Below are 19,236 nucleotides of genomic sequence, written 5' to 3' on the forward strand. Positions count from 1 at the left end.
GAAGCGGACATATACTAAGTTGACTGCTCAAAGCATGCAGCTGAAATATCATATTGATAATTTTCATCGTTATGCTACAGGAATAAATGATTTGCTTTTGTAATAGGTTTATGTGGTTTAGTTCTGATATCTTCTAACTTCCTTTGTAGCCTGCTTCACCCACTACTTTGGGAAAGGAGATGGCAAATTTTGCTTTCAGACTAAGTGAAGTAGGGAAGACCTTTACAGAAGTGTAAATATTGGGCAAGTGTGCTGGAGCTGTTGGAAACTACAATGCACAAAAAGTTGCATATCCTGATATTGATTAGCCAACTGTTGCAGCTGAGTTCGTGACCTCTTTGGGGTTAGGTTTCAACCCTTACGTGACATGGGCATGTTTATTTACTTCTACTACTTTTCTCTTTGTAAGGTTTTACCTATCTGATTCATTTCAGCTTGATGGATCTTTTTTTGGATAATTAAGTAGTGCATAAACAATTTTGATATGGTTTTTTCATTGTGGATGACTTGGACAACTTTCATTAATGGGAGGAGCACTTTATTTACCTGTACTTTTTTGACACTGCAGCTTGTATTCATTGTTCACTACTTGAACTAGTTTACTAGTAAACAGTCCTCGTGAAGATTTAGGCAACTATACAAAGAGTAAAAGTGTATAACTAATAGAGCCTCAGGATTTTCTTTAATATGAGTTTTGCAATCGACTCAGGTGACTGAAATGTAGTTTTTTTTGCCATTTCACGTTTCAAGAGCTTACAAAAGGTGATTCATATAGTAAGTAGATACTATCATGAGCATGCTTGATAATAAGTAGATACACTTGCAGGTTATCCATCTATCTTAGAATTACAGTACCTTTATCAATTAGCCTATTCTACACCAACCAGTTAGTGCATAAATAATAATGGAATTGCTGTTAGACCTTAGAGGGGGGTTGATTAGGGTCTTATGCTAATCTAATCCCAATTAATTGCCAATTAAAATTAAGTTGATCAATATGTTATTGCAAGAGATGGATATGAATAAGAACAATAAGAATATGCACAAATAAATATACGCTAAGCAAACACAAACACAAGATATGTTTACGAGGTTCGGTCACCACGACCTACGTCCCCGCTCCTCACCTCGAGGAGATCTCCACTATCACAATCCGGTTTGGAAGCCAGAACTTCTACACACTCGGTTTACAAGTTTACCGAAAACTCTCACACAACAAAACACTATGCAATCACACTTTACACACTAAGTGTAGGAACCTAGCCCGTGTTCTCCTCTTCAAGTGTTTAGATGCAACCACTCCCTAGGTTCGTCAACCGAGGCCACTCCTATTGGATTTGACCCCGTCTCTCGCCTCACACTCCTCTCGGTGTATAAGTGTATTACAAGTGATACTTACAAATGAAGATTAAATACAATGGTTTGTTCTCAAATAACAAGTGAGAACACAATGAAGCTCACACTCACTAAATCACACCCCACAACCCACACTATATGGTATGAAAATATTAAGCTCAATATGGTGTGTGATAACAGTGAATGAAAATAATACAACTCAATAAATATAGCTAATGAAATGAAAATGGAATAGTAAGCTATATAAGAGTTTAGAAAACTTCTCAAACAAGAAGAACAATAGATGATGATCCCAATAGGAATTGAAAGCCACTTCTTGTTGAAGGAAAACTTCTCTTGAAGCAGACTGATGAAATCAGCTTAAACAGCTCTTTTAAACACACTTAATATTTTGTTAAACACCAAACTTGGATACATGAAAGAGAGCAGCAAAGGGGTATTTATACCCTCTCAAATATCAGCCAAAAACCAACTTGAAAAGAGTAAAAAGCCCCCAGAGAGCTGTTGTGAAAATAGCCATTAAAAACCAATGATTAAATCGGCGGTTGACCGTGGAAATCTCGCAGTCGACCGCGAAGCACAAAAATCCTGAGTATATGGTCTTAAGACTGGTGGTCGACCGCGGCGGGCGGCCGCGAAACTCTCTGGATGGATCACGGTCGACCGTCACGATCGACCGTGGGCATATAAAAGCCAAACTCTGAAAGATAACTTCCGACGGTCGACCGTGGCGGTCGACCGCAAACTGATACTTGGCATTGACAGGTTTTTAGGACAAATTTCAAAATGCATTAAAAATATTAAATCAATTCCAAAAATAACAAAACTTTGGGGAAATTTCTAAATGATGAAATAAACATGTTTGAAAAGGAATTTTTGGAAAATCAATTTTCGTTTGCAAAAACACACTGTTTTTGAAAAGTGTTCGTAAAACCTGTATTTTACGAATATGAAAATTTTGATATGACTCATAAATACGTATATATATATCATGCATACATTATATATATATATAATAGAGTATGAAAGAGCTGTAAATATGAGATAAAAGATATTGTAACGACGTTTGATGAAAAATCATTTATTTGGTAGAAAACGTCAAAAATCGTGTGAAGTGTACATATATTGAGCTTAAATATGAACATACAATATATGTAAGTGAGCTAAACTTATACCTAGGTAAATCCACACATATGAACTTGAATCTTTAACTCTTGATTATCGTGTGTTGAAATACCTATAAAGAAAAACATAAACACAAAACTAGAGAATATATTTGCGATAAATTGTTTGACAAATCATCATCAAAACTATAGGGTCAATAATTGCAGCGCTAGCTAATAATTTTGTTAAGTTCGTGTTGTCTGAAAGGTTACATCAATGTGGCCTATAAATGGAATGGCACTTGACTTGCATGCATACTCTCTATCTGAGCCTGTTGCTTGCTCCGTATACCGATTGAGCAGCATGACTATATTGCAATGCTTTTCAATGTAGTTGTTTAGTTTAATAACATCCTGGCTGATTTTTATCAGGACATATGGAGCTATATTTCGTTAGGTTATTTTAAGCGGGTAACTTTCTTATGCTTGACCACTATACCCCTAAAATATTAGGATCTAATTTAGCTCCCAAACTTCCAATTTGGAACTAAACGATTTCATAATAATTTTGCTTTCCAGATGACCAAGGCTGGGGAGATTAGATCTTCAACTATGCCTCATAAAGTTAATCCAATTGATTTTGAGAATAGTGAGGGCAACTTGTGTTCGGCTAATGCTATTTTATATGCTCTCAGCTCGAAATTGCCCATCTCTCGTATACAGGTGTGTATCATTTACTTTTCCATCTTTATTCATGGTTCTTGAGGAGTACCTAATGTGAAGTTCAATGCTATATCACAATTCAAAAAACACGTCTTAGTGTCTCATTCTGGTAAAGTGATACTATACTTATTGCATGTGCAATCATTGACAGAGGGATTTGACCGATTCCACTGTTTTGAGGAAGTTGGGTATTGGATCTGGGTATTCTCTCTTGGCATACAAAAGTTCACTACAAGGAATCCGAAAGCTTCAGGTTAGTAGTAAAATCTGTACAAGATGGTTATCACTAGAGAATTAGATATAAAGCTAGATGTGTTATTGGTAGGAAATGTGCCGCTATCATCGTTCTTTGCTTCATGTATGTTGTTTGTTCTGTTCTTGCTTTAACAATTTGGGTTAGGCATATGTTGAATTTGAATTCATCACTAATGCAAGATGCTAAATTCTATGAATTACAAGATCATAGAAATGTGGATCCATTTCAAGATGAATTCTTGTCTAGTTGTCAACATAATTTCTATCTAATGTACATCCATCTAATAATATATATGATTTTACCGATGTTTAAGTTTTCTTCTATATAAGTATTTATTTTCAAAAATTGTACTAACCATTTCCCTCAAAAATATTGTATGAACTATGTCTTTGCTATCCTTTTCAATTTCCTTTAGATCTATTATTTGGGATCCATAACTATGATATCTGACATGATTCTTTTGAAAAAATTCTGTCTGTACGTCCGAGTAGTTGATGCAAAGAAAGATACATCTAAAAATGGTAAAAGCTCCTTTTTTGCTCAATATGCTACCGACGTATAAAGACAATCCCAATGTTAACATTTAATTAGTGGTGGCAAATGGGTCGGGTTGGGTCGGGTAGGATCATAGTTGACCCAATCTGTATATGTGTGACCCGACCCGACCCGTTTAACAAATGAGTCAATGCGATCCGACCCGTTTATTAAATGGGTTACCCGACCCAACCCATATAACCCGAATGACCAGTTTATCAAATCTCAGTTCAATATTGTGGATACTATATAGATCAAGATGAAATTCTTTTGACTCTTTCGACAATCACAAGTCAAAATATGCAATATCACTACATAGATTGTACAAGAGATTGACTCCTTTAATAAACAATCCTAATTAAGGATTAGGTTACCGCTTATTCACAGCATTATAAACCACGGTCCCCGCCTTTTTGGCCATCGCCTCACTCCGACGAACCCCCCAATCCCTCTGATCCTCGCACGGCATAAAAGTCAAAACCGGACAGAACCTGGGCTTTAGAAAAAAACCAGCGCACTCCCAGGCTGACCTCTGACCCCTCAACCCCGCAACGTAGTTCGTCCTTAGATCCAGAGCTCCGCTCTCGACCAGATCGTAGCAGCTCTCCCCCATCAAGGTGAAGTAGTTCCTCGACAGCGACAGGTTCTCCAGCTTCCCGCAGCTCGCCAGGTCGCAGAGCACGTTAGGCACCCATTTCCTCCTATTCTCTGACTTCCCCTAATCCTCCTCCGATCTCGTCTATACGAATGGAACCATGACCGATCTCGACCGTTGAAATGTTGGCTCACTATCGATGAGGGTCGAGACGCGACTGACCGCACCGGAGACGCTGGACATGGCGAGAAACTGGGGGTCGAAGGAAGAGGAGTGAGAGGAGAAGGAGGAGGATGAAGATGACGAAGATGATCTTCATATTTGGAGTTTGTAACCCATTTAGAATTAAACGGGTCGGTATTGGGTTACACGGGTTAGTTCGGGTCAACCCTAATTTACCCATCTAATAAACGGGTCAGTTCGGGTTGACCCGTTTATGACCCAACCCATATAACTCGACCCGTACCCAATATAAACGGGTCGGGTTAGGTCGGGTTGATGGGTGGGGTTATAATTTGCCACCCCTACATTTAATTAAGTTTATTCTAAAACTTGCCCAAATTAGTTTGAAGTTTAAAGCTCATTATTTTAAAGTGACAATACTTTGATTGTACAATTTTGACACAGTGCCATCAATATGGCTCATTCCAAATTACATATTTAATAATGACATGACTCATTAAATTACACTGCTTCGTAACTCTCTTCGTTTCTTAATTCTTTATTTCTTCTCCATCATGTGTGGGTAAATGAGTCTCGTCTTAATGAAGACCTGGACCAGGTGTGGGAGGTGCTTGCAGAACTAGTACAAATAGTAAGTCCTGACAGTGCACAATGAAGACCTGGACCAGGTGTGGGAGGTGCTTGCAGAACTAGTACAAATAGTAAGTCCTGACAGTGCACTGCACTTCCCTTTAGACTTTATTATGACTGCTTTTGTATAATTTTTCTTTTTTCTGCTTTTGTTGGTTATATGATGTAATATCAAAGGTCTGCTTGTATGTTGTATTGTTTTTGAAGGTTTTATATAGGACATCTAATTCTACCTCCCCCAGTATTTTGACTATATGTTGGAAAAGATGACAGCCCAAGAGAGGGGTATTTTCACTCAATAACAAATAGAATATAATAACATTAAGTCTCAATGATGGTCTAGTTACGAACTATTATTCTAGCATTACTTCGTAAGCTGGAAGAACATATAGACCTGTCATTTTTAGCTAGTTAAATCTAAGCAAAAAATTCCCTTCCCCTTCCTCCCCCCAACCCACCCCAAAAAATGTAATGTTTTAGGGAAACCGTTACCTATCTGTTTAAATTGACATGTGAAATGACATTTTGCTCAATATCATTTCATAATGAAGTGACAATCAACCTTTATATGCTTCCTGTTCTCATGAGACTTAGTCTGTACCATCGAAAGTAGTCTTCATTATCGATTCCATTACAACGTTAATCGTTTACAATGAATTCAAATTACAAAAATATAGATTACAACTATCTAGAAAATAAACACAAGAACTGTTTATCAACTCTTGCTTGTGTGGGGTCTTCGCGAATCAGATCCGGTTGCCGGAAAATTGATAGAGCTCCTACTTCACCAAGGAAGTATTCACTCGAAGCACTGAAATTGACCAAGCGAAATCAGTAGCTCTTCTCGAGATTAAGACTAAGCCTAATATCAAGGAACGGACGGGGGGATAGGGGTTCAGATCCTCCGAAAGCCTTCCTCTTTATGCTAATGTTCGTCAGGATCTGATTAACCTTCGCTAAAATTTTGTGCTCCTTGACTACTCAATCCAGCAACACCTTGCCCTCTTGATAAAATTCTAGATCCATAAAATGGAGGCCTTAAGCTCATATTTATAGGGCTTCAGATATGGGTATTCAGATGAGAATGAGCGATTTTGCCCTATCTTCAGTTAATAATGGCCTAACCATGTTTGTGGATGATATCAAGTCAGTTGGGAACCCCTGGAATAGATATATTCTGAGAAAACCCGTTGAAAACCGTCAAAACGTGTTTTTGGGTCAAACCTGCACGAAATAGTTCGTGCTGACCCGCGCCATCGTAGTTCACCCATGGTTGAACCGCGTGGCCACGGTTCACCTCTTGGCGAACCACACGGCCGCGGTTCACCTCTTGCTGAACCACGCGCACGCGGGTCACCAGGTGGAGACCCGCACCCCCACAAAAGTTGAGACTCTTTCTCTCTCTTTTTGCATTTTGATGTTTCGTTGATTTGTACGCTTTGCTGAGGCTGATTGACGAATGCGAGCTGACTGGCGTGCGCGTGTTGATCTACGTGCGTAAGTTGATTGATGTGAGCATGTTGACTGACGTGCGTGAGTTGATTGACGTGTGCGTGTTGACCGACGCACATGAGCTAACTGACATGTGCGTGTTGACCGATGCGTGCGAGGTGACTGACGTGCGCGTGTTGACCGACGCGCGCGAGCTGATTAACGTGATCATGTCGACCGACCCGCACGAGGTGACTGACTTGCGCATGTTGACCAATGCGCACGAGCTGATTGACGTGCGCGTGTTGACCGACGAGCACGAGCTAACTGGAGTGCGCATGTTGACCGATGTGCATGAGCTGATTGACGTGAGCGTGTTGACCGATGTGCACGAGTTGATTGACGTGCACGAGTTGATTGACGTGCATGTGTTAACCAACATACACGAGCTAACTAACATGCGCATGTTGACCGACGCGCACGAGGTGACAGACGTGTGTGTGTTCACCAACGCGCGCGAGCTGATTGACGTGCGCGTGTTGACCGACACGCACGAGCTAACTGGTGTGCACGTGTTAATCGACGTGCGTGAGGTAATTAGGTAAGGGCCTTCTTGACTCATCCACTTTTTTCTTCGAGCTGCGTGCGGGCTCTCATAGGTAATTTTAGACGCCTACAGATACCCCCTCCAAAGTGTTTCAGCCTCATTCTTTTATAGAGGAGTCTGAAATGCTTTGGATATGATAGACCTCCACCTTCAATTGTGTTTCAGCCTCATTCTTTTATAGAGGAGTCTGAAATGCTTTGGATATGATAGACCTCCACCTTCAATTGGTGTCAAAAGACCTACAACTGGTTTTAGTTCTTGACTTCTCCACATTTTTGTCCACTCAGTATTTTGTTGAAGAGCTGAAATTCTTCCAGTGCTGCATTTATCGTCTGACCGTTGTTGAAGTCTCGAATCAAAATTGATGAGTTGATTTTGGCTCATGTCATTGAGTTGACTTTGAACAAATTATATATGTCACAACGCATTGACCGACATTGACCTAGGGCTACGCGTTGACCTTAGGGTTTCGTATCGATCGGCTATGTCACAACGCATTGACCGACATTGACCTAGGGCTACGCGTTGACCTTAGGGTTTCGTATCGATCGGCGTTGACTTTCATCGCAACGCGTTGACCTGAGAAGGACCAGTTTATACTCGTATACTCATGGGAGTTTTGGGAATACCCGTCGGTGGTCATCGGGTTATCCTTAAGAATATTACATGTAATATTCTTCAAGAACTTCCCGTCAAATAGTGGGAAACAGTTTAGACTCATATACCCCTTGGAGTTTACGTAGGTCCCGAATATCTCGAAAGTGGGCAAAAATGCCGCGAAGCTACCCGGAAATATGAAATTGGGTCCTGAATATTTCAAAAGTGGGCAAGAGCAGACGAGAATACAACGAAAACGACCACCGGATCATACCCGACCCACGCGAACGCGGGTCAGGTGGATCTAACCTGTGCGAGCGCGGGTCAGATTGATCCGACCCATGCGAACACTGGTTAGGTAAATCCGACCGGCGCGAACGCGAGTCAGATCGATCCGGCCCACGCAAACGCGGGTCGGGCGGCAATCTGACCCGCACAGAAGTGGGTCGGGGGATTCTTTGGGGATTTAAATCCTAATTTCTATCTTCCTTCTTCATTTTCATTTTGTTTTACCAACTTCAGAGAAGAAAAACTCCTCCTAGCTGACTTACTCTCCCCAAGTTCGGCCTCTTCTAGACTTCTTCTTCTTCAAGAGTTCGAAACAAGATCCTAGCTCCCTCAAATCCTTTAAATCGCTTATTCTCTTCTCCTTTAAATCCCTCCACTTCTTCAAATCTGCAATCAAGACACACTAAGGTTCTGCGATTTTTTGGCTTGGGTCTGAGCATCGATGGGCTTCTCCTCCTCCTCGATTCTTCTTTGAATCTAGGTAAGCTTTAATGTCCTCACTTCAATTTGGCCGAATCTTTGAGTTTTGACTTAATAGTTGAAACCCTAGTTCTTGAATTTAGGAAAAAACCAAAATCTGATCTTTGGTTGTGTGCATGACTTGATAACTGAAGCCCTAGGTCTTCAATCTTAGGGGAAAACTGAAATTTAGGTTTGGGCTTCAAATGATGGCCGAAATTTTTGAAATCTTGGTTGATGATTAATAATTTGAATCTGTAGTTCTCGAAATATGCATGGCCAAAATTTTTTAACTCTTGGTTGATGTTGATGATTGGATCCGTAGTTCTCGAACCTACACATAGCCGAGGCCTTTGATTGTTGTCCATGTTCATACTTGAGATTTGAATTGATACTCATGCTCTCGAATTTTTAGTAGATTTTGTAGACTCCTAAAGTAGTCGATATTCCTTGACTTGTGAGGGGATTCCCTGAACTTGGTTGTGTATGAGAACTGAATCGAATTCTTGATTTAAGAGAAATATAGATGCTTTAATTCTTGACTTGTATGACCACCACCTTTTACTTTAATTTATTGAGCCTTAAGCTTTGTTAGCCTCGAAATTGATGAACTGAAGCTAGAATGAAGCTTAGCTTCGAACTGTTTATCAACATCGAACTGCTGTTGATGATTCGGCATTGATTCCGTCCACCTCTTAGTTTGCTTCGGATCTCCCGGATAAACTCTTTAAGCTGGTAAGGGAAGGGGATTGCCGCATCACGCGCTAGCTAATTACTGACGTGTCGTTCGCAGAAGATACAGATCCTACTCATCCTCTAAGGAAGACTAATTACATGTTCAGGGATTTGGTGACACATCCAACCACCATAACTCTTGAAGATGAGCGATGGTTATATAGGGATGGCACAACTTATTTATACCTTCTCCGTTTCCTCATCATCGTTCACTAACAGAATAGCAGAGGCAAGCGGTGATGCGGTCGATGTCATGGACTCTGACAGAAGAGCACCCCAACAATCCTTGCGGATACGTCACCAGCCATTCACTCCCGGGTTCTAGTGGTAGAAAACACATCATAGGATTACACCCCGGTGTGATGGGGTTGGAGGACCCTCCTAAAGGGGAGTTACCTATAGTGGCTCGTACGGTGAAGAATCACCTCGCCAAGCTAGGGTGAGAGCTACCTGTCGAAAATTACAGATGTCATGGCTGGTCTCATTCATCAGATAAATCATGGTGGGGCAGGATGACAGGTTATGTTCTCCACCGATGGGGCGCTGAATTGAAGGCGATAGGATCGTATGAAGCTATTCGTTCTATCCAAGACGGATTGCCGGTGAATGTTCTTAACTTCACTGGATTAATAGAGCTATACAATTCAGATACTAATATTTTTCTTACCCGGAACAGAGAATTAGGACTACCTTTCCACGAGATGCACAAAGTCTCTGGACCATGAATGGGAGATATGTCGTATCGGGTATATTTTCCCTCTAACCGGGAGCTACTTAACTTGAAAACCTATAAACCTGCTCGTTATGACACATTATGGGAACTTATGTGTCATTACTAGATAGCGTTAGCTAGCACCAGTCCAAATGCGAGAAAGAAGTCTCTTTAAATAAGCATGAAATAGTTCTCTAGCTATTTATTTAGGAACCTGGGAAAACTTGACGAGGCGGTTTGTGAGTTACAATTGCTAACTCCCTCGAAGATTAATGAAATGATTAAGAAGTGCGGTGCCCGCTCCTACACCATCACGAGTCCTCAGGGTAGATTTCCTACGGGGACTAAATTTAAAACTTTTTTTACGGTACGCCCAGAAGTCCATCCACCCCAAAACTTTGTTGGCTGGTTTTATTGCACTTTGGTTGAAGAAGTGTATGGTGCCGTATCAAGCCTCCGATGCTTTACCGATAGAGGTGTTATTTCCCGTCGTTCAGCTTGCCTACGGATAAAGCCCATCTCTTTTGCCCGCGATGGTCGCCGATATCCATTGTGGGCTTCGCCAAGTGGTCACGGCTTTTACTCAGGCAGAGGATACTCCATCTGATAAGATCCCTATGGCAAAAGCGGAGCTTCCTTACACCTATCTTATGGGGTGGCTAGTTCTTCATCGCCCTGATCTGATGTCACCCCAAATGATGCAGATCTATCTATTCCTTTGCTGCGACTACTCGAGGCCTACAAATGGAAAACTCGGGACATTTCAAAAGTTAGGAAAAGTTTGCATATGCACAAGGGTTGGGTGATCAATCAATGCTTCCCTCGATTTTCCAGCAAATATGGTGTATTGCTTTCCGATGTAGAAGCGCCCGGAATAAATGGGACTTTTCTTGATGTTGGCTGTTTCAGATTGCTCATGAACATAAGGCCATGCCATCTCATTTTTCGAGTGAAGGAACGCTGCTATTTAGAGCCTTATCTGCCATGCTGGTTTGCTCGTAAATTTGGATACGACCAGTTATACGTCGAGAATCCAAACTATCGGTTTCAAACTCATGGCGGACTAGTGGATGGCGTTCGAGCTTGGCTGTGGAATATGACGAGCTGTACTGGTGCTAAGTTCAATCTTTCGAATACTGACCGCCACTAAGAGCTCACATATTTATGTTGCAAATTGATTATGGCAGCTAACGAGTCCGTTCCACTAAGACTAATTAAGGAGTTGATGGCTAAAGCTGCATCGTGTATTGCAGAGAGGATGGTCCGAGAAAATCTACAGGAATGAAGGAAACACGACAATAAGCTCGCTGGTCCCTCAGGCAAAGGCAAGCAAAAGATGGAGGAAGTAGAAGAGGAATCGTTTGCTTCTGACGATGAGACTTCCAAAGAGGATGAAGTCACTGCTGGTGGTGCTATGGAGGTCAACAGCATCTTCGAGGAACATGTAGCAGGTTTGTCTGAGTCTTTTTATAAAGAGCTATGGGATCTATCGATCGCTGATCGAGATCGTTGACTTAAAGCTCGAAAGAAATGGAGAATTTTGCCCACTCATAATAGAATGATGGTTGAACTTTCAGATGTAGGTTCCGAGGGAGAAAAGGGGAGAAGTAGCCTTGTCACTCATCCTCGATCTCAAGCCACAACTCAAGCTGGATCGCAAGTCGAGTCGCGTGCTACATCAATACAGAACAAACCTGTGGATCTTAAAGAGGTCCGACCTATGAAACGACTGAAGTTGACCATCAAGCGACACGCTAAACCCTAGGCTTCTCAAGCGGAGGTGGCCGACGATGCGCCCAATGATGGGGAAGGTAATGTTTCAACTCTTGTTATCTTTTTAGTCTTTTCATCTACCAAGTTTTAGACTTAGCAAATTTTATATTCTAGGGGGTCATGAAGAAGACGCAACGATGTACAACCCTCCTTCTCCCGACTTAGACTTTTTTAGAGGATCCAGCTTCATGCCGCGATCAGATGAGGCTATGGCTGAGGATCAGGCGGGTGGTGAAACAGATGTGGCCCTTGAAACCGGTGAAGGTGTCATTATAGGATCTAATTTGTCCACAATGATCGCTAGCCCAGGTACATCTATTACCGGTAGTACACCTTTCAGGTGGCAATTTCGAGCATTAAACAACTCAGAGTTCATCCCTCCTCTAATTGCTTATATGCTTCTGGCTCTTTTAGAAAAACTACAAGAGGCCATTGCTGATGTCGGGATGGCAGAGCCTACCATTACTACTGGAGGTAACTTTAGTTCCCATTCATCATCAATTTTCAACTTCCCATCTCATGTCTTAACACTTAGACCTTTCTACAGATGTTTCGATGGAAGGCCCAAGTGATAAAGAAACCCTTCACAATGCAGTCGACGTATCTCCATCTGATCCCATACAAGACCCTTCGGGACCTGGTGACAGACTGCTCGATGACATGTTGTCAGAATAAAGTCTTCATTAGCCTATCGAACCGATCATCGAAGCGGTTGAACCGGTCATCGAGGCTGTTGAACCGGTCATCGAGGTTGTTGAACCAGTCATCGAGGTTGGTTCCTCGGTAGGTATTAATTTTATCCCTTTGTGAAAGTTATTCCCTTATCAGTCTTACTTAACCGTAGGGGAGTTATGCTTGTAGGACCAATCGTTGAGACTGATACAGCTACTATTGTTAGGATATCTGACGATCTTGAGAGTCTTGATTTCTTGCTGTTGGTAGGAACTATTATAGAAACTTAGTCTTCATTCGCTCAAACTCAGCTCACAATCCGGCCGACTAAGATGACTACTGCAGCTGCAGGGATCAGTCATATTGAACAGGTCGCAATACCAACTGAAGAGCCGACTAAGATGACTACTGCAGCTGCAGGGATCAGTCATATTGAACAGGTCGCAATACCAACTGAAGAAGTCGGTACATCCATGACTACTACATCCGCAATAACTCTAATGATTTATGTAGCCAAGCAAGCAGTGACAAGTGCAGAGCATCAAATTGAAGAGCCTTCAGTCGCCATTGGTGAGCTTTGTTCCAACATTTATCTTGAAACTACTCGGACTAAAATTCCTAAGTAGTTACTCTTCCTTTCAGGGCTCTCAGCCTAGCTTTATGATATCGTCATGGCGCTGCTATCTAATAATGACCAAGATAAAATCCTCCTATGCATGGAAGTTCGTGCTTTCTTCTCATTTGTGAACGAGATGGTTGATAATCTTCTTCGCAACGGGCTCTCCATTGACCTCTTCAAGTCATATCTCGATCATCAAGTGACCTTTCTAAGGAGTCAAGGGTATTCAGATCTGGCGGACGCTATCACCGCAGACTTGGTTCACCTTGAGCGTGAGCTTGAAAAGCTGAAGGAATTTTAGACAGCTAGAGTTTCTTCTTATGTGGCTGCTCAGATGGAAGCCAAGTTACAAGCATGGCACGAAGCTCAAGCATCTGCTGACTCTAAGATTCGGGAAGAATATGGTCTCGTTCACCAAATGGAAGCGGCTTGTGCTGGCAAGTCAGCATCTCTTCGCAACATTGATTCTTCTCTTGCGTCAGGTGAAGCCACAATAGCCCGACTAGAGCTAGAGCTAAAAGCGGCGAAGGATGCTCAGGCTACTTTGAAGATGATGAAGGTACATGTGGAGCGCGTTCGAGAAGAAATGTCCAAGCAATTGGCTCTCACCAAAGAGAAGTTGGCCACGATGAAAGCGGAAGCTACGAAGGTATTGGCTGCTGATGAGGACTCTATAAGGACCACCCTACAGAGCGAGCTTGAACAAGCTTATACTGTAGAATTGTCTAAGTTAGAGCAACAAGTTCTTAGCCATAAGCTTCATGTAAATTGACTTTGACTTTTGTACCTGCAAACTCAATATTCATTAATAGAAAATATTTGTTTTTTTCATTCATTATGTCTCTTTTATTATAATGTCTCATTCTTTTTGGAATAATCAACCACAAAACTTATAGGATTTTTGGCAAACCCTCAGCCATCAACGGATTTGATATGTCTTTAACGTCTACCGTTTGAGTTAGGCTAGCATGCGGATTGCCTAAATCCATTCTGCATATAACGTTATGCTAAAAGAATGAATTCTCTTAGGCTTGACGCTATGATATTGATTACCTAGACTTTGTCTTTGTCGTGGGAATAGACTACCCGTAACGCGTGTTAGGTGCCGACACATCCTTACTTAGGATTCAGGATAACAGTCCCCAGAATTAGATTCTGGTGTCTTTTTCAATCGGTGAAAGACTAAACCGATAACGCGTATTAGGCGTTGACTTATCCCTACTTAGGCTTCAGGATAAAATTCTCCAGACTTGGATTTCTGGTGTCTTTTTCAATCGGTGAAAGACTAAACCGGCAACGCGTGTTAGGCATTGATTTATCTCTACTTAGGGGTCGAGATTAAATCCCCTGTGCATGAGGTGCATGGATTTGGAGTTGAGAATTATGTCCTTTGTTGGGGTAAAGACAAACCTGGTACTGGAGAGGAAGAATTTTATATTCTATCTCCAGGTCTTCTTAAGGTAAAGACAAACCTAGAGCGGGAGAGGAAGAATTTTATATTCTATCTCCCAAAACTGAAGAGGAAGAATTTTATATTCTATCTTTAGGTCTTCTTTTAGGGTAAAGATGGACCCCAGTAGAAGAGGAAGAATTTTATATTCTATCTCCCAAAACTAAAGAGGAAGAATTTTATATTCTGTCTCTAGTTGCAGAGGAAACGCAATGTGGGATCTCCACTCTAAGAATCCGAAAAGGAGAAACTAAGAGTGGGATCTCCACTCTGAGAATCAGAAAGATTTAAGCAACCCTAACTTTTATAGGATTGGTTGCTTAAACTGAAAATAACTCTTCGTTTATCGAAGTATGATTCGGACTTCGGCCCTAACTTTTATAGGTTTGACCGAGTGGGTTGGAGACAATTGTAACTTTTATAGGTTTGATTGCCCGAATTGAAAGTGGACCTCTCATTCATGGATGGAATCGAGAGGGGATTCTGGCCTTGGCCCTAACTTTTATAGGTTTGATCAAGAAAGCAGTAGGAGTGGAATACAGATAGCAGTGAAAATACCGACTTGTCCTAGCCACTCGATAGGGGATTTTAGTGTTAAGTGATTTGGGCTTAACACGCAAAGTTTGAAAATTGCAAAGGATTGGTCGATAGAGTGTCGTGTTAGTGTTTTAACAACGCAAGTGTTAAGTGCACAAACACGGTGAGAGTTTGAACGGATTTAACCGATAGGAATTTTGGTGGATCCACCGTCAATTGATTTGATCGGTGAGGGAGTTTGTGGTGGAAGATTATGAATTGTCAAACACCAGTGGGGGTTTCGTGAGGGAAGATTGATTTGTCAAAATCATCAAATCTCGTCTCAACAAAACTATTCACGAAAGTTGGTGAATTTAATCTCAGTAATGAGATACATTCCATCAATGAGGACATTCAGATTCCATATGGGGACTTCTTGCTTATCCCTTTTGTAATTATCGGGTTATCCCTAAGAATACCTCTCGTGATATTCTTCCGGGAACTTCCCATTACATGGGTTATCCCGAATGAACTAAGGGTAGTACTTTTTTAGGAACCTCCCATTTATCGGTATCTTGAGCCAGGCGCCTTCCTTGGTAAAAAGGTGATATGCACTATTTGAGTAGACTATCTCTACTATAAACTGCCCCTCCCATTTAGGTTCAAATTTGCCTTTCTTCTTGGAATTAAGGATCATTGGTAGTCGGATGCCTTCTGCTTTTGAGGTTGCCGTTGCCACTGTGACTGTTGAGACACCTTTGTCTGCTGCTGTTGTGGTTGTAGTTGCGCTTGCAGTTCGAATGTTTGGTTCACGTCGACTGCGTTCGCTTGTGCTTTCCCTTTACCCTGAGGGACAAAATTCTGCTATGGAGCAATTGTCGTCGTTTGACCTCTTTTGGTCTTCTTTCTCTTGAGGAAGCGTTCGGCTCGTTCTCCTTGCATCTTCAAATCCCTCTAGGTTTTGGATGGCGCCATTCCCATGACTTCGAGGATATCCAACGAAAGATTATTATGACAAGTTTCAAGGACGATGTCTTCGCTGATCGGATCTTGACAATTCATTGCTTTGTTCTAGAATCGTTTGACGAAGTTCTCGACTAATTCTCCATCCTTCTGTTTCTCATCAAATAATGTTCCGATTGAAACCTTAGTGTCATCATCGAAGAAATTTGTGAGAAACATGTCTTTCATGTCATCCTAACTATTGATACTCCTCAGCTTAAGATGGCGATACCAATCGAAGGCTACCCAGTGAAGAGTGCCAACGAATGACCGGACCATCAAGGGCTCATTGCCGAAGATTATTCTCAAATGAGACTTGACGTATATTAAGTGCTGAGTGGGGGGAACCCTTTCCGTCAAACGGCGTGAAGTTGATCAAATTAAACTTCGTCGGGTATGGGATTAATTCCCACTCTCTCGGGTATGACACAGTATTCCGAAATTCTTTACTTCTTGAGCAGTCATCAACGCATTGATTTTTCTCTCTAAGTCCCTCATTTTTTATCCTCGCTCGTATCTTTCTTTTAGAGATCCTGAAGAGAAGTGACGTAATCATCCTTCATATTATTATCATCTGAGGGACCACCCCTAGCATTGTTATCAACGGGAGGGATATCCATGTTGGCATTCTCGTCTACTTCCCGATCACTATCAACTTGGTAAGGATTATTGCGACAACTGGACTCTCCCTGCTGATTTGTCAGCGCCACAATTTGTTGGCTATGCATTTCTCTCATCTCCTGCATAGCCATCTCCATTTCAAATTTGAAATTCTCTTTATGCTTGGTTAGAGCGTCTTCGAGAATTTTAGCCATTTGTTCTATGTTGATCATATATGACTCATAGGATCGTCCCGCACTGGATGTCGTATCATCAGAAGCCATTGCCGAGCAAGCATCCGACGTTTCGTCATCTGAGGATAGTCCCTTTTGCATTCTCTGGTAATCCCATCGTCTACTGGTCCCTGATCGCAATCAGGTTATTCGTTGGGATATTCCTAAAAACTTGTTCGGACTAAAGTGTCGTGTTGACTTTCCTTTGCTGGTCATGTTGACGGACACTTCTGAAAATTCATCATTTTGAGTGGCTGATTTCTTTCTACGGAAACGCCTTGGTTTGGACTCGGATGTTCCGATGGAGATTCTTTCAAATACTGAAACTCTCTCCAGGGCAGGTTTGGGATAGCAACATTCTGACAACACTGCCTTGATAATCTTGGCAAACGAACAATGAGAATCTATTTCTCGGGTACTTCTTTTTTGGGACTTCTTCATACCCCCAGCTCGATAGTACAACTCATCGGTCTTATCGCCGGAGTAACCCATTGTGTGTTAGTACAACCCCCCAGGTATAACGTCATCGTCAGACGAATACGCTTTCCTCTGGGAACTCAACGCTTTGTTAGCGTCTTCAGGAGTCACACGTTCGAGGCTACGTATTCGTGAGGGTAGGACCTCACGGGCTCCCGGACTTCGATGCGCAATCTAATGCGGTCGGTTGTAAGGATTTTTCCATCATGCATTCTCTTCCACTACTTAGGAGGACGATTATGACCCCCAGCTTGATAAACCGTTCGAGACTCATTCAATGGGCCCAAACGTTCCTTGATTGGAGCATTGCCTCGATCATCATGCAAAGGACCAAGGCGGTCGGCTATCATCTTCATGCTTTTGGACAAGTCTACACTGCTATAAGTCTTCACTGAAAGTGCGGAACTCGATGGAATCAGAGAAACAGGTGTAGAACATCTTCTATCTTGGTCCTGACATCGGTCAAACTTGAGTGACCCGCGGTTTGGAGGGCCACATTGAAGTGACCAGCGGCTAGGAGGGTCACATTGAAGTGACCCGCGGCTAGGAAGGTCAGATTGAAGTGACTTACGGCTAGGAGGTTCAGATTGAAGTGATCTGCGATCGGGAGGGTCAGATTAAAGTGACCCGTGGCTGGGAGGGTCAGATTGAAGTGACTCATGGGGGCTTGTGCAAGCAATACACGGCGCTTCTGGATTCGCTCCTCAAGGGTAGAGCGGGTCCTCTTAACGCGGACCCATTCGTTCTTCTCTGCTTTAGAGGAGGGGTTGCTCGATCGCCGTTGTTGTTCTTAACGCTGCCTAGATTTCATATCCACATCATAGCGGATCCCGTCCATTGGTTCCAAAGCCTTAGCAAGTTGACGCACAAGGCGTTAACGCCGTCTTTAGCGCGCCCTCTTTGACAACGTTAGCGTACCTTCAGTGACTGACTCTTTGGTCAAGGAGGAGTTCAGATCCGCTGATCTAACTTCACCAGATATCGGTGACACGTCTCGATTTACAACTGTAGTGGCGACGACACGAAGATCATCTTCTCGGGTCTTCGTATCGGAAGATCAGCGGACTTTTCTGGATCTGCGAGGAGAGGCGGATCTGGAGGAGGACTAATATTCCTCGAAATTCTATTGGTCGAACATAAATTTGACCTCTTCATTCACTAAGATCTTGATCGCTGGTTGCGGTACGATAGCTTCGGCAGCGAAGCTATTGGCTCTCACTGTAGTCGCCAGCTTGTTTTCATCGAAAGTAGTCTTCATTATCAATTCCATTACAACTTTAATCATTTACAATGAATTCAAATAACAAAAATATAGATTACAACTCTCTTGAAAATAAACACAAGAACTGTTTATTAACTCTTGCTTGCGTGGGGTCTTCGCCGGTGCCGGGGATGTTAATATCCATGGACGACCGTGGATCAGATCTGGTTACTGGAAAATTGATAGAGCTCCTACTTCACCAAGGAAGTATTCACACGAAGCACTGAAATCGACCAAGAAAAATCTGTAGCTCTTCTCGAGATTAAGACTAAGCCTAATCTCAAGGAACGGATGGGGGGATACGGGTTCAGATCCTCCGAAAGCCTTCCTCTTTATGCTGAAGTTCGCTGGGATCTGATTAACCTTCACTAAAATTTCGTACTCCTTGACTCCTCAATCAAGTAGCACCTCGCCCCCTTGAAAA

General features: G+C 42.2%; 1 pseudogene; it reads left to right on the top strand.

The window, feature by feature from the left end:
- The window catches only part of LOC109845946, a 77,276-nt pseudogene that overhangs the window by 25,496 nt on the left and 32,544 nt on the right, over positions 1–19,236 (top strand).

The sequence above is a fragment of the Asparagus officinalis genome, chromosome 6 (genome assembly GCF_001876935.1).
Source record: "Asparagus officinalis chromosome 6, Aspof.V1, whole genome shotgun sequence".
Classification (NCBI taxonomy): Eukaryota; Viridiplantae; Streptophyta; class Magnoliopsida; order Asparagales; family Asparagaceae; genus Asparagus; species Asparagus officinalis.